Source organism: Zingiber officinale, chromosome 4A (assembly GCF_018446385.1).
Source record: "Zingiber officinale cultivar Zhangliang chromosome 4A, Zo_v1.1, whole genome shotgun sequence".
Classification (NCBI taxonomy): domain Eukaryota; kingdom Viridiplantae; phylum Streptophyta; class Magnoliopsida; order Zingiberales; family Zingiberaceae; genus Zingiber; species Zingiber officinale.
In genome coordinates, this window is record NC_055992.1 from 36,980,104 (window position 1) to 36,990,296 (window position 10,193).

General features: G+C 36.4%; 1 pseudogene; it reads left to right on the plus strand.

Moving 5' to 3' along the window:
• Positions 1 to 812: 812 nt before the first annotated feature.
• On the plus strand, positions 813 to 2,191 carry LOC121972350 (annotated as a pseudogene).
• Positions 2,192 to 10,193: the final 8,002 nt, after the last annotated feature.

The following is a 10,193-nucleotide window of genomic DNA, read 5'->3' on the forward strand; positions in this document are numbered from 1 at the left end:
TATGATTTTGCCCTATTTTGTATCTATTTGATCTTGTGTGGAATGTTGTAATTGTGCCTAATTACCATGCTTGATTGAGGGTTTGGATATCTTGTGGATCTTGTAGAGGTAATTCCTCATTCAATTTTCCGAGGGATCTTCGTGACAGGAACATGCCCGTGTAAGGACGTTTGAGGGATTATCTTGAAGGGAAAATTAGGTTATTCAAGGGGGTAGGATAGATTTGTGCATTAATCTTTATATCTAGATGAGTTTGATGAGAGATGAATTCTTATGTTGATTATCCTAGGGACGCACGTGACAGGTAAGCTCGTGTAAGGACAACATAGATTCATTCCTAATTGATCAATCTAGGTGTAGATTTGAGTCCTAGGTCGGTTGTCTATTGCAAGAGAGAACCGACAACCTTCTACAAATGATAGACAATTAAGGAATAAGATTTGGTAGATCATTTACATTGAATAACCTTACAAAGAAACCAAAACTCCTAGAACATCCCTTATCATTGTCCTTATTCTTGTTTCCTATCCTTTCATTTGTATCTTTACCTTTGTAGATTTACTTTGTACTTGTTAACTCATTGAATTGTTGTTTAGCTAATTCACGTTGAGATATTCTTAGTGCTTATTCCAGTCCCTATGGATACGATAATCTTTTATATTACTTGCGATATTTTCGTACACTTGCGGAGAGACAACACTGATGCTTAAGGGTTGTGTGAGCACAATGGAGGTAGTGGCGAGCATGTTGCGAGTGATGGAGCCGAGTGGAAAGGGGTGGAGGTGGAGGGCATGCTGTTGTTGCTGAGAGCCATGGTGGGCTTCCAGACGCTCCACCTAAAGCCGACGAAGCACTGCACCAAACTGAAGAAAAAGAAGGAAATCATTGTAGAAATGTTGGTAGCTGGGAAGCCAAATGAGAAGAAGGGAGCTGTCGAGGAACACAATCTGGTACAATTCTATGCTCATAACATGTTTGTTGTTATTAGTCTTAGAAAGAGCAATATTATTTAACCTGTTTGTTGTTCTAAAAGAGAATTAGTTGTTTAATAACCTGTTTGTTGTTTAAAAGCCTTTTTGTTTTGAAGCTATTACTGAAATTGAATTGTACAAATTTGCCCCTTGGGATCTCCCAGGCAAATCTCAATTGCATAACAAAGACCTTGAGTGGTACTTCTTCTGTGCTAGAGATAGAAAATATCCTAATGGCTCTAGAGCAAATCGCACAACTGGAAATGGCTACTGGAAAGGATAAAGATGTTGTTCACAACTCTTCTACCATTGGGATGAGGAAATCTTTGTTTTTTCATGTAGGAAAGCTTCCAAAAGACAGCAGAACTGACTGGATGATGTATGAGTACAGACTAGAAAGCAAGGAACTGGTTGATGCTGGATTCTTTTAGGATGTATATGTTGTCTGCAAAATCTTCCAGAAAAGTGGTTCAGGTCCTAAAATTGTGGAGCAATATGGTGCACCTTTTAACGAAGAGGATTATAATGATGACACAACTACTGAAGATTCTTTTCCTCTTGGTCCAGAATCCTTAGATTGTCAGACTACTTTGTTTAATCCTATCACTGAGCAAGCTATGACCTCTGCTGTCATTGAGACATCTTCCAACTATGATCTTCTTGAATTTGATGGAATACTACTGGATGAATTTTTAGAGTTTCTTAATAACTCTCCACCTAGAGAGAATGCTCATCATGAGGTCCCTGATTCAGTTGTTCCCAATAAAACTGTGGATGAAACCTCTTCCATAGGTCCTGAGGAAATCTCTACTGAATTAGAAAATATATATTCTCATGAGACGAATTCTAACAACAAGGCGTCTGGAGACAATCTTGAGGGAATTGCTTTATCTTCTATGCTATTAGAACTTGAAAATGACCAATATCTGGAGCTCACTTATTTTTGGTTTACCGAGGATAACAGTCCATGTCAATCTACCATGCTGATTGACGCATTAACTTCCATGAATAATAATCTGATTCCCATGCCTAATTCAGTCCCTTGCTTTTCTAATGATGGCAGTACTTCAATGCATTATGCTTCTTATGCAGGAGATGAAATTACCAATGGACAACCTACAATTACTGTACAGATAGAAGATGTTGGAAGATTTGCCTATCACCCAGATGCTCTTGAATTTGAATCTCTTCTAGCCAGTTTCACCAACCCTTTTCTTTGATACCATGTCAGATAGACAGATTAAGATTTTCCAGAACTCTTGAATAATAAACTGCTTAGATACCTCTGCTGAAATTGAGTTGGCCTGCTTGATTCTCAACCTAAATCTACACTCTACATGGCAAATTTGGCTGATTGAAATGAAATGTATTCAAGTTTTCATGCTGGTTGTATGCCTTTTATACTTATTGTATAACCAAGTAAGAATCCTTGAAAGATGCCACTGTGTAAAGCAACTTGATATTGCAACCGGAGTATTAGCTATGCTCCTTACCAGAAAACATGATCTCCAGATGAAAGCTTCCGTTGCCCTATAGATTCATCTAAATATTGTACCACCTACGCGTAACAGGATCACAGCCAAACATAGACGATCTTATCTGTTGCTAAGTCTTTTGGCTCAGCATGCACACTACACCTTTCATAACTGATCAGTCCTGGGGTTATTTACTACTATATGTCATTAGTTTCTGCACTCGCCTGGCAAGAGAACCAATAGATGAAATGTCAACTTATGTATTGATCTGTAATCGAATTCTAAAATAATATATTTATCTCTTGATTAGCTCAAGAAACAAAAGATGGAAGTCTTGAGAATGATATGAACACTTGTGGCCAGGGGAACACGGTTGGATGCATATTAGATTAAAACAATGTTAGAACATTATTGATAGTGAAATATTTGATTGTTAGCGATTCATGATTTTTGTAGTTGATTTAGCTAATTGTATGAGTTTTAAAATGATTATTATATGAATAAAAATTATCTATTCACATTTTATAATTTTTTTATTTCTATTTTAAGTGATAGATGAATTGTGATAATATCTAAATTTAAAATTTGAATTATATATTTTATGTAAATATTAGTGGTAATTGTATGATATTTTAACTGCACATGCATCGTGCATTGTGAATGATGTTAATCGCAGTGCATGGTGCACACTATGATTGCTCTTATCGCAACGCGCAGTGCGCGCTGCGACTGCTCTTAACTGCAGCGCGTAGTGCGCGCTGCGACTGCTTTTAACCGCAGTGTGTAGTGCACGCTTTCAATGTCTTATAACTTTCAATAGCTTGCAGTTGTGCAGCATGCGTTGCGCGCTGCAGATAGCATATTTGCGCACTGTAGAAAGTCAAATTTGTTGTAGTGGGACTTGATCCCTAGTGAACATGAACTTGATCTCCGGACATATGATGAAGCACTCCAAGATAAAGATGCAGCATCTTGGCAAAGTACAATGAACTCTGAAGTAGAATCTATGTATTCTAATCAGGTCTGGGAGCTTGTAGAACTGCCAAATGGAGTAAAAACCATTGGATGTAAATGGGTCTACAAAAGAAAAAGAGGGATAGACGGGAAGGTGGAAACCTACAAAGCAAGGCTTGTTGCAAAAGGGTATACTCAGAAAGAGGGAATCGATTATGAGGAAACATTTTCACTAGTAGTCATGCTAAAGTCTATCCCAATTCTTTTATCTATTGCTGCTTATATGGATTATGAGGTTTGGCAAATGGATGTCAAGACAGCTTTCCTTAACGGAAGTCTTGAAGAAAACATCCATATGAAGCAACCAGAGGGATTCATTGCGAAAGACAAAGAGCATCTTGTGTGTAAGCTGAAATGGTCTATCTATGGACTAAAGAAAGCTTCGAGATCTTAGAATATCCGATTTAATGAAGTAATCTAGTCTTATAGATTTATTCAGTGTCTGAATGAGTCTTGTGTATACAAGAAAAGTGATGGAAACGTTGTGGTATTTCTTGTATTGTACGTAGATGACATTTTACTCATTAGCAATAATGTCAAAGTGTTGTCAGACGTAAGGGTATGGTTGTCCAAGTAATTTGATATGAAGGACTTGAAAGAATGTGGACATATTCTTGGGATCAAGGTAATAAGGGATCGCAAGAAAAAGATGTTGTGCTTATCCCAAGCTTCGTATATCGATACTATCCTTGCTCATTTTAGCATACAAAACTCCAAGAAAGGTTTCTTACCCTTTCGGCATAGAGTACCTTTATCAAAGGAGATGTCTCCTAAGACATCAAAAGAGATAGAGGATATGAAGGCAGTTCCTTATGCTTCAGCTGTAGGAAGCCTGATGTATGCAATGCTATGTACGAGACTTGATATCTGTTTTGTCGTGTGCATGGTTAGCAAATATCAAAGTAACCCTGGACAAGGACATTGGACTGTCGTAAAGCATATATTAAAGTACCTGAGAATGACTAGAGATTATATGCTGGTTTACCAGGCAGATGATTTGCTCCCTGTGGGTTACATGGATTCGGATTTCCAATCAGATAGGGGCAATAGTAAGTCTATCTCGGGATATGTGTTTACTTTGGGAGGTGGAGCCATAACATGGAGGAGTGTTAAGCAGAAATACATTTCAGACTCCACCATGGAAGCTGAGTATGTGGCAGCCTCAGAGGTAGTCAAAGAAGCAGTATGGCTCAAAAACTTCTTGATGGACTTGGATGTGATTCCTGGTTTGCTAAAAATTATCACAGTTTATTGTGATAATAGTGGTGCAGTAGCAAACTCGAAGGAACCACGAGTCCATCAGGTAAGTAAACACATAGAGCGCAAGTACCACCTGATACGAGACATCGTGAAACAAGGAGAAGTTGTTGTCGCTAAGATTGCATCAGAAGATAACCTGGCAGATCCTTTCACTAAGGACTTTCCGGCGAGAGCTTTTGATCGGCATGTTGAGGGGATAGGAATCAGATGTATGGCAGCATTTATGGCAGCATAGTCTTTTAGTATAAGTGGGAGATTATTAAGATGTATACTACAAGCCTAGCTTTTTGTATGAACATTTATTGAATGAACATTTATTTTGTAATAAGAATCACATTGGTCAAATGTCTACATTTATGTTAAATGTAGTTGTCCATTTAATTTATATTGTAGATAACATGGTATGTGGTGTCACACAGAAGATCATGTTATCAGTTTCTTATAAATTATAAATAGTAGCTCACAACCAAGATGGATTGGGACAAACCATTGGAATGATTGTAGTGTAATTTGGTACTAGTTTATCTTGACTATAAAATTACACTAGTACACTATGTGTGTATTGAGCAGGACCATTTGTAACACCCCACCCTCCTCACTACTGGTCTATGAGGGCAGAGCGCTACTGGACTACTAACTTTACTTAACTATCTTTGTTCACATGTTGATAGAAATTCCTAAAACACTCGGAGAACTCAAAACATACAATTAACTAGCAGCGGAAGACTAAATGACTCATCTAATACATTCTTAATAAATGACAATCTTAATAAATTCTTATGCTAGGTCCCAAGGCTTCTATAGTCCAGGCATCACACATCCATCCGCACCTCCTTGTCGCCTTCCTTTGCTATAACTTTTCCTTTCCTTTATCTGCAGTAAGAGGAAATGCAACTATAAGCAAAATTGCTTAGTAAGCGCTATCTAACTCACAAAACTCGAATATGCACGTGAATAAAATAAATCTAAAACTGATTTGTGAAGTTTTGAAAACTATTTTTATAATAGATAAAAATAATAATCAAACTGCTGATGGGCCCGGCAACTGTACTTGCTATGCGCACATCCCTAACTAGACCCGAGATAGCTAGTCCCGAATCTAGTAGGGTTTACTAGGTTATCTAAACCTAGGGACGACTATGGAAGCCCAACCCAAGGACAACTAAGAGTCCAGCACAGTGCCACTGATAAAAGTAAAATACTGATTTATAAGCTTATTTATCTTAATTACTTCTTCTTTAAATGCCTTGGCATTTTAACGAGCACCTTGTGTGCCAAAATCCTTAAAGTCTTGACTTTGGGATCTACTTAAGGGCGTGGCCTTTTCCTTTCTTTTCTTTATCTTTCTTATACTTATTAATACCTCTAATGAAAGAATGCTTCTTTAAAAACTGAAATGTTTAAACAAATTCTAACTTTGAAATGCATAAACAAAAATTTGCATACTATGCTAATCAAAATTCTGCATACTATACTAATCAAGATTCTGCATTCTATGCTACACTATTTCTACATACTATGCAAACATAAATTCTGCACTATAATACTTAACCAAACTGCACTATAATCTTTTTCTTTAAAAATTGCACTATAAGTTCCACCAAAAATCTGCACTACAAGTTCCACTAAAAATTTGCACTATAAATTCCACCAAAAATCTGCACTACAAGTTCCACAAAAAATCTGCACTATAAACTTTAAAGAAATCTGCACCATAAGCTCTTAAGAAATCTGCACTACAAGCTCTAAAGAAATCTGCTCTAAAGAAATCTGTATTTTAAGCTCTAAGAAATCTACACTACAAGCTTAATTAAAATCTGCACTATAGGCTTAATTAAAATCTGCACTATAAGCATAGATAAAAATCTGCACTATAAGCTTAATTAAAAATCTGCAATATAAACTTAATTAAAATCTGCACTACAGGCTTAATTAAAATATGCACTATAAGCTAAATTAAAATCTGCACTATAAGCTTAATTAAAATATGCACTATAAGCTTACATAAATTCTGCATTATAAGTTTAATTAAAATATTCACTATAAGCCTACATAAAAATCTGCACTATAAGCTTAATTAAAATCTGCACTATAGGCTTAATTAAAAATCTGTACTATAAGCACTTCTCATGCTTCGAATTCAAGAAAAACAAAGGTCCGAAACTACTCCTACTGCAGGTGAGAAGCACTTACCTTGATTCTTGGACTTACAACCGAACAAAAAGGGCTTCTAGGACCTTGGCCGACCGCCGGAGATGATGCCCTAACTCCCTTTCATTTTTTGCCCGAGCTCCGCCATCGTACGCAGAAGAGAAGGAGAGAATGGTTTAAGTCACGGGAAAACAGAGCATCAACTTATCCCTTTTTATAACTTAATATTTATGTTAACTCCTTAAATAAATTCGCTACCTTTTCTAAACAGACAAATCCAACATCAACTTATCCCTTTTATAATCCAATATTCTGCTAACTTATCTTAAATCAATTCACTACCTTTTCTAAACTGTAACGACCCAATTTTCCTTATTTCAAGTTCTAAAAGTCCATAAAAATATTTGGAAATACTTTTAAAATATTCTAGAGATTTTTAGGAATTTTTAGAGTATTTTTACGTAATTTTTGAAGGTCGTTTAGTAGGGTTACAAAAAGAAAGAAGTTTAAAAAAAAAACGTTGAAGGTGAGATTCGAACCCACGACCTCGGGTCGGATTGACCCAAGCAAAACCGACCTAACCAGCTGGGCTACACGGTTTTGTTAACCTTATATGGTGAGAATTAAACTTATAGCATAGTTAATGATTAGGGAATAAATGAGGAAAAAAAGTGCGCGGCTGAGGGATCGAAGCTGCGATCTGTGGCTTCGGTTAAAAGCCGGCTGACCAACTGGGTTGCGCGTGATTTGTTAACCAAGTATGTAGCGGAATATATTTAAGCTATAGTTGGAACGTTTAAAATAAATTGGAATTAAAAGTGCGCGGCTGAGGGTTCGAAGCCGAGACCTTTGACCCGAGCAAAACCCGCCTGACCGGCTGTGCTGGCGGCGATTGTTAATTAAGGAAGGAGTAAATAATACTTAAGCAGTAGTTAGAGAATAAGAACCTTAGTTATAAGAAGAGAACTTAGGTATTTTCCCGTAACCTAAACCCTCGTTTCTTCTTTCTCTTTTGCGCGGCGTCGCGACTTCTGCTCGGGCGAAAGAGGCGGCGGAGCTAGGCTTCCTTTCTCCGGCGGCCGACGAAGGCTTTCTTCCGGCAAACCTTGCCGATTTTGATCCCCTTCATCGAGGAGAAGGTGAAGACGTAGAGGAATCGCCGAGATCTTCACCTCACTCGAAACCCTAGAGCTTTTCTTCTTCCTTTCGGTTGTAAGTCCAAGAACAGCGATGTAAGTGCTTCTCACCTGCGGTAGGATAGCTCCGAGATTTATTCCTGGTTCTTTTTTCTTGTTCCCGAAAGCTTTTGGACAGCTTGAGGGTGCTTGGCGTTTTTGATCGGATTCTATGCTACTTAGTTTCATGCTTTGTGATAATAATGGAATAAATGTCTCCCTTGATGTTGGTAATGCTGGCTAGATTCTGTTGAATACCATCAGGATGCTTATAATGAAATTGATGGCTATGGAGAGTTTAGAAACGTGATGGCCATGGTGATAAGATCATTAGGAAGAAAAGAAAAGGAAATATCCTATAGCATTTTAAGGTTAAGTGTTTACTCAATTTTGTACTATCATGTATTCCTTCTTGTGAGAACCATTAGTACAATTCTCAAGTTAAGGATTGAACTACAGAGTTCGCAACTGAGCATATAAATTAACTCAAACCTCAAGGTGACAACCATGGCTAAAAGGGTTATAAGATGTTATAATGTCTCTGTTTGGATTCAATTAAAAGGTTTATAAGGAATATGGTATTACTGATTGAAATAGTAATTTTTATGATAGTATTTAAATATCTGATTTTGTTTGAGGCCAGCATTCTAGTTTTGGTTTATGAAGAGTGCTTTAATATTGAAAACTTGGAATCTTCTTTGATCCGTATCAACCTTAATGAGCAATGATCAATTTGTTTTGTTTACTGAGGTGGATACTTCCTTGTTTAACATTTAAGTCATTAATTCCAAGCACGTTTGTGATTTGTATACAGAATAGGTCCAAGGGGTCATGCAAAGTCAATCAATATTTGCCTATATTATGAACAAGAGAAGAAGAACATGACTTTCAGTTTTGCTTGATTTTGAAACATGTTTTGTTTACTTCACCAATAGCTTCCATTGCTATTAGACAAGCATATTTTCTTATTGCGGTTAGACAAGCAGATTTTCTTATTGCTTTGCTTAGTTTTCTGTATATATATGCAATGAACTTGAATAGCATGTGTTCAATATATAGTTTTAGTTTTTATAGATATGCAATGAACATGGATAGCATGTATTTATAGTATTTTAGAATTTTGTTAACAAAGCATGCAGAATTTGTTTAGGATAGTATGCAGTTTAGATTTAAGTTTCTTTACTACCTCATTTAGCATGAACAGATCTACTTTTGGTTTTAGTTATGATCCTCTACTAAATTACCAAAAGATAAGTAAAAGAAAGATAAAGAAAAGAAAGAAAAAGGCTAAAGCCTTAAGTAAGATTCCGAAGTCAAGACTTTAGGGATTTTGGCACACAAGGTGCTTATTAAAATACCAAGACATTTTATTATAAGAAGTATTTAAAGATAAAAAGTATTTTACTTTTAAAGGGCATGTACCGGACACAAGGTCCAAGGGATGGGCTCCAAGATGCCCCTAGGCACAAGGCCTAGAAGTACCTTAGTAGTTTCGGGATTAGCTACCTCGACTCTTATTAAGGATGCGCGCAAATTGGTAAAATACCAAAGTGGTACAATGTCGGGCCCAAGAGAAGTTGATTATTATTTTGAAGTATAAAAGTAAAAGTTTTTGGAAACAAATGAAACAAACATCAAATATGTTTAGAATTAGAAAGTTTAGCTTCTTGTTATTTGAAGCATGCAGTATCAGTTTTCATTTGCTTCCTTATGAGTTTATTTTAGCATGACTATATGTCTTATCATTTAGTTGATTTCTTGCTATTAGATTATTTAGCATGATTAGCTTTATTTGCTTTTCAGCATGCAGTTATAGTTTTATTCTTGTATAGCATGAGTAGCTTTACATGTTAGCTTTTCAGTTAATATGATTTCTATGCTATTTATGAGCATGATTACATGTTTAGTATTTCAGTTAATCTGATTTATTTACTAGTAGATGAGCATGAGTAGCTTTCTTTTAAGCATTCAGATTTAGCATGTTTTTCGTTATATACATGCATATCGAGTTTTTGTGAGTAGGCAAGCACTTACTAAGCTTTTAGCTTATAGATACTATTTTCCTCCTACTGCAGATAAAGGAAAAGCTAAAGTATGAAAGGAAGGCGACAAGGTGGTGATGATGAAGGTGTGTGATGGCTGGACTA